General features: G+C 42.7%; 1 non-coding gene across 1 annotated transcript; it reads left to right on the top strand.

Annotated features, from left to right (window-relative positions):
• Nucleotides 1-2454: 2454 nt before the first annotated feature.
• Nucleotides 2455-2526, top strand: TRNAQ-UUG. Its single transcript has one exon. It is a non-coding gene; the product is annotated as a tRNA-Gln (tRNA).
• Nucleotides 2527-6614: the final 4088 nt, after the last annotated feature.

The raw sequence follows: 6614 nt of genomic DNA, 5'->3' as shown, positions 1-6614 counted from the left end.
TTCCGGTACGCTCTAGGATTCCAGGTGGTGCAGTCATCTCAGTGGTTGTGGTAGCACGCACTGGTAAACTTGGAGACTACTCTGCAAACTACAGTTACCTCTGGATTTACCCAGTTATCTGTCATCCCAGTGAAAGTTTCAAGGTGTGAGTAGTGCTGGCTTGGGGGCTGCTCTGTGTTTTTCCGGCACTGTGATAAACCGCCGCTGGCACTCAAACCACGGGGGGTACTAGCTGCAGCGACCTATAACGTAAGGCATCTCTTCAACCACTACCAAGTCGGCGAATCGGTAGGCTCTTCCGCAGTCTTGTCTCGGTAACTTCGGGCCACTGTCTCCTTTTCCAGTCACCATAAGTCGGACTTGAAAAAGAGCTGTGTAATATCTAGTCAACTCTTTCCATTTTGTGGCTGGGAAAGCCAAGACCCATAGAGAATGAGCTTCCCACTAATGAGGAGCAGTAGCCATTTGTGCTACTTCTGGCTCTGTGAGCCGAGAATAAAGCAATTATAGGAAATTGACCCCACAGAACTAACAAAATCTGGACGGGTTTTCAGAGCCTAACCAATCACTGGAGTAACCCAAAAATTCTCACCTGGCTCATGCTCCTTCAAGCTGCACAGGCAGCCAGGAAAAGTATTTGAGGGTGCCCGGAGCTGGCAGTACTGGAGTGGATGCATTTAACCAAGGACAGAGAACACCGTTGCAAGAGAGAAAGGTTGCAGGCACCTGATTCAGCCAGACATGTGGGAGCATAGGAATCCTCCCACGTGCCAACCCTGTATTTCTCTTACCCTTCGTCAACCCAGCTTGCCCCATGGCTTTCTTAAGAGAGCACTTAATAAAATAACAGATGCCCGAGGAATATTTGTTGAATTGCTGAATGGCTTCCCTTCCTCATTTTCTTTCTTTTTGCTTGGTCCCTATGTTGATTACTCACATGTTGGCATTTCTGATTAGAGAGGCTTTGCATAGTCAGAACATCTGTTTTAGAAATCTCAGTTCTTACCCTTGAGGTCCATGAATGGTCTTGACTGAGTTGCTAAACCTGATGATATTGCATATAAAAATTATGTCTATGAGATGGAGCTGCCCGATTCATTTTCCTAGCCACTGTTAACATGCTGCACTTGACTTTTGTGTTTCCTCACTAACCATCTGTTAATACTTTGCAGTCAGGGATTCTACCATCTACCTCTTTCATATTCTGCATGCTATGATCATAGCCATGCTAAACACAGTAGGCAGTCAACATGGAGTAAACAAGAATTCTAAGTCCTCTACTGAAGGGCAGTAACAAGTATTTTTGTAGATTTGCATAAAAAATGTAATTTACTAATTAAAAAATTACTAAAGTGATATGCAATTGTAAGAAAAGGTCAAATATTCACAAAAGTGAACACCACAAAGAGAAAAGCTTCTTTATCCCCAATTTGATTTCTCAGAAAATTTCATATGAAGAGTTTGATGTATATTCCTCCAACTTATTTAAAAACGAATATATAAACAAAAATTATGACTTACCAAAATTAGATCATGCTATACATTACAATTCAGCAAATTGCTGGGTCTTGTTTTAAATTTAAACCAAATCCTCCCCAGAAACTGCCAAAGCAACATGTGAATGCATACAACTATCCCATTCTTTTTTAGTGGTTGTATATTATTCCAGTGAAATAGACTGGCACATTTCCAAGTTTCTAGTATTGCAAAATATTTAAATGAACATTCTTAGACTTATATTTTAATTTTGTTTGTACTTTTGTGGGATTTCTCTTTAGAAGAAAAATTGCTGATATATATATATATATATTTGATAGATATTGCCAAACTGCACCCCACAGGGGAATTTATCATAAGTCTCATTAAGTGTGTCAAGACCCCTCACTTGCATGGCCCTTTCCAAGGCCTTGGGAGGGGTCATTCTGTATGAAACATGTTTCTGTAAAATTTGCAAAAGTATGTTATAATGAAAATTAGTTAAGACAGCTACCTCCTCTCTGTACTCCAACTTATCCTCAGATACATCATATAGCACTTGGAGTGACCATATTTAATTTTGTGTTGACAATGAAGGTTTTTTGTTTGTTTGTTGGGTATTTTGGCTGGCTGGTACAGGGATCCAAACACTTGACCTTGGTGTCACCAGCACTATGCTTTTCTTAATGAGGAGCCCTTATATTGTGTAAACTTCAGACCTCACAAAATCTGGATCCACCCCTGCTGTCTTCCAAAGGCTGATTTATGCTTCCAACGAAAGCGCAGGAGAGAGTGCCTCGATCGCCCTGAATTATATTTTGCCCGTTGCCTCTTCTCCAGGAACAAAGCGTCAACTTTCCTTATCAGCGTGGTCTCACTGAAGCCTGACCTAACTCTTCGGTGTTGCGGCAAATATAAACGTCATTATAGAGGAGATATTTAACCACGGCTGTAGACATATATGTTTTGCTCATGGCTGGTCCCATGGTGTAATGGTTAGCACTCTGGACTTTGAATCCAGCGATCCGAGTTCGAATCTCGGTGGGACCTTTCAAAAAACGGAACCTTTTACAGTTCCTGGGCTGGCGTCTGAATATGGAAAAACTTGTGGCCAAACATAAGAACAAAGCGCAGAACAACTTCGCAGTCTAGGAGACATAAAAAAGAAAAGAAAAAAGTGCGACCTCAAGAATTTCTCAGGGACCAGGTGGAAAAGCTCTAGCGGCAACCTGGAGACACGATCCTGTCCACCTCTTCACAATCTCCAAGGTCCCAAGCCCTTCCCGCCTAAGCCTAAACCTAATTGGTCCGGGCCGTGCGTATTGCGTCCCGGGTCACCTCTCACCCGTCCTTTCCGTCTTCATCTCGCCGAGAAAATTCACCTTCCTCTGCCTTCTCTCGTTGCTTCTCATTCTCGCTCCCGAGAAAAGCTGGACCCGGGCCTCGCCGCGCCGGGGCTGGTGTCCCCAATCGAGGATCACGTACGGCAAGGGGCCCGGGGAGACCCAGCACGTGGGCGGAAGAGAGGCGCGGCGGCGGTGGGGCGCCCTGTGCCTTCGGCCATTCTCCCGGTGTCCCGTTTCTTCACCGGCGTGAAATGGAGGGAACGTCTCACCGCGTCCTCCCCAGAAGCTGAATCCAGAGGAAACCGTGGCCCGCCCCTGAGGCTCGCGGACGGGAAACCGCCCCACGCCCACCCCGCCGCGCGCTCTCAGTGCGTGGACGTGGAACGAGCTGAAGACAGAGCTGATCAAACCTGGAAGGCACAGAAGTTCCGGGTAGACAGTCACTCAGCCCTTAGAGTGAGGGGAGAAATAGGGGCCAGAGGGAGGAAAGATTTCCCCCAGCCGGACAACAGCTAGATTAGGAAGAAGCAAGTGTCCGAGTTTTGTACAAACGAATCTCTTCTATGTCATAAGAGACAACCTTTAAATCTAATACTCTATTTTCAGAATTTCTTCTTACTTCGACATTTTAATTTTCTCATACGTAACAAGAGAGCAAGTCGAGTCCTACTCTCACCAAGTCCAGTAACCCGTTACACAATAAATATTTAATTCGCTCTTATTATGAATTACCAGCGGTTACACAGAGAATCTGTAACAAATTAAGTTTACTAAGCTTATGAAAACAGTCTTTTGGTTCCCGGGATGGGTGTGTAGAGACCAAGGGAAGACATCCCCTTCAACCCCTTAAAGCTTCTCTAAGAAAATCACCTGATAAATACAGATTAATATGAAGAACAGGCATAACAAATTTTATTTGATCATAGTTTTACATGACAGGGAAGCCTTCAGAATGAAGATCTAAAGACAGAGGGAAAATTGTCCATATTTATGCTCAGGTTCTATGAAGCGGGCACAGCCATGTAAAAATGTGATTGGACAAGAGAGGCATGACCTAATGCTAAAAGACTGAGTGGAGAAACCCAGCGAGGCCTGTCTGTTTAGATTCTTCTTGGCCTCTCTGTGTAGCATTCATTCCTCCAGGTATGGGGCAGGACCCTTTCTGGAATGGGGATCTTACAACCTACAATCAGAGAAGGCAGGTCAGAGAACTTCTTCATGGCCAACTCCGAGACAGAAAGGCAGGGAATAAGATTACAGTACATGTATGACCCACCTGGGGGAAGAAGGATTCTAGCTTCTATGGTTTGCCTCAGGGGAGAATGAGGCCGAGAGGCAGGAGGGCAGGAGAAGGTCAGAGGAAAACTTTATTTTTGAGACTGCTTCTGACATCTTCACTTTGGGGTATCACTTTCTGGGCCCCAACCAGCACTTGATCATACTTCCATTTATATGGTCTGTGATGGTGCTAATTAAAGAGGGACATACCATTTTCTTCTTGTAGTGTTGCCTTAGCAAGTATGCTCCTGTCTTCTTCCCACTTTGCTGATGCTAGTGTGATAAAATCTTCCCCAAAGTATTCTCCTTTTTCTGAATTGCCTAACAGTCTTCTCTACCTGTATGGGATGCTTATAACCCCGGTCATTCTTCCAACCACCGCCATATCCAGTCTGATTCTCTCAGGGATTCTCAGCACTGACATCCCACCCCAAAGTTGACTCCTTAAATAGGCCCCCGAGTCTCAATCTGTTATGAGTCTTACTTAAATAGGCCCCAGAATCTTACTGTTATGAAATTACAGTAACAGAAGAGAGGACCAGTTCTCAAAAACTGAAAGATAATTTAATGGTGTAATTATTATGATCATATCCACTGACTTGTCTTAGCTCAAATCCAGTAACTCGGACTTTTTTCCCAAGCCTCCACATTAAGGTAATGAAAAAGACCTGACTGGAGAGGGTGCCTACACTCAACTGACCCAGGACTGGACAGAAGGCCAAGAGGCAGCTGCTATAGGGAGGCAGAACCAGCCACAGCCATTGGGAGAGGCAGGGAGGACATGTAGATGTTTCCCCTGGTGACTTACATGTTCTGTGGGTCTCCTAGTCCTTTAGGAAGCTGAGTGAATCCCTGTGGATGTTTATAAGGACTCCATCCTTGCCAGAACTTTAGTTAGGCTTCTCTGAGCCCTCTTCTCAATGAGGTCCCATCCTTGGCCTGTCCAGCACAGTTTAGCAAAGAATCCAATTGAGCCCAGTTTTAGCAGGAATCCTGCTAAGCCAGTTTAGTGAGAATTCCCCATCCTGAATATCCAATCAAACTTCTCTTAGTAATTTTCCATCCAGGGACTCCTTTCCCCTACCCATTGGCTGCCCTTATTGTATTTGGATTTGAATTCTTTCCTTTTTCAGTAGTCTTGGATAGACCCTTTTTTACCTGTTTAACCCCATCCGGTAAAACTTTTTGTTAATTGTTCCCTCAAAGAACTTACAAGCACATCCTGGGAAAATTTCTTTTCCAAAAATGAAACCCAGCTCAGGATTGAGGATTCTGTGTCCTGAATAGAGGACTGACCTAATTAATGGTAGCTGATTTCCTAATGAAATGAACACAGACTTTAAAATCTGTCTAAATCAATGAACGTGATACACCACGTTAACAAAATAAAAGATAAAAATTGTATGATCATTTTGATAGATACAAAAAAGTACCTAACAAAATTCAACATTCTTTCATGATAAAAACTCTCAACAGACTAGTTATAGAGGGAATGTACCTCAACACTATAAAGGCTGTATATGACAGACCCACAACTAACATCACACCATGGTGAAAAGTTGAAAGCTTTTCCTCTAACATCAGGGCAAGAATGCCCACGCTTACTACTTTTCTTCCAACATAGTACTACAAGTAGTAGAGAGAGCAATTAGGCAAGTAAAATAAATACAAGGCGTCCTAATAGGAGAGGAAGAAGTAAAATTGCCTTTTCTCTGATGGCAAGATCTATTATGAGGGTACTTCAAGAAGTTTGTGAAAAACTAGAATTGAAAGATAATACTAATCTTTCCATGAACCTTTCGAAGTATGCTTGTATATAGAAAACCCTAAAGACTCCACTAAAAAACTGTTAGAGCTGATAAAAAAAAATTCATTAAAGTTGCAGGATACAAAATCAACATTAAAAATCAGTATCATTTCTATATAATAGTAACAACTATCTGAAAAACAAATTAAGAAAATAATCTGCTATGGCTTGAATGTCATCACCAAAATTCATGTGGAAGCTTGATCCCCAATGTGGGGACTGTTGAAATGTGGGGCCTTTAGGGGTTGATTGGATTGTGAAGAGCTAGACCTCATGAATGGACTAATCCATTAATGGGTTGATGGATTAATGGGTTATCATGGGTGTGGACTGCTGGCTTTATAAGGAGAGCACATAAACACACTCTTTTCCCTCCTTGCATGTGATACCCTGAGCTGCCTTGGGACTGTGCAGAGTTCCCACCAAGAAGAAAGTCCTCACCAGATGTGCCCTCTGGATCTTAGATTTCCCAGCCTCCAAAACTGTAAGAAATAAACTTTTCATTATAAATTACCCAGTTTCAGGTATTCTGAGTGACAGAAAATGGACTAATATACAATCCTATTTACAGAAGCAAATAAAATAAAATACTTAGGTGTAATTTAACCAAGGAGGTGAAGGACCTGTACACTGAAAACTGTAAAACACCAATGAAAGAAATTGAAGAAAACACAAATAAGTGGAAAAATATCCGTTGTTCACGGACT

The sequence above is a fragment of the Galeopterus variegatus genome, unplaced genomic scaffold (assembly GCF_000696425.1).
Source record: "Galeopterus variegatus unplaced genomic scaffold, G_variegatus-3.0.2 Scaffold2434, whole genome shotgun sequence".
NCBI classification, from domain to species: Eukaryota; Metazoa; Chordata; class Mammalia; order Dermoptera; family Cynocephalidae; genus Galeopterus; species Galeopterus variegatus.
This window is presented reverse-complemented; position numbering and strand designations above follow the sequence as displayed.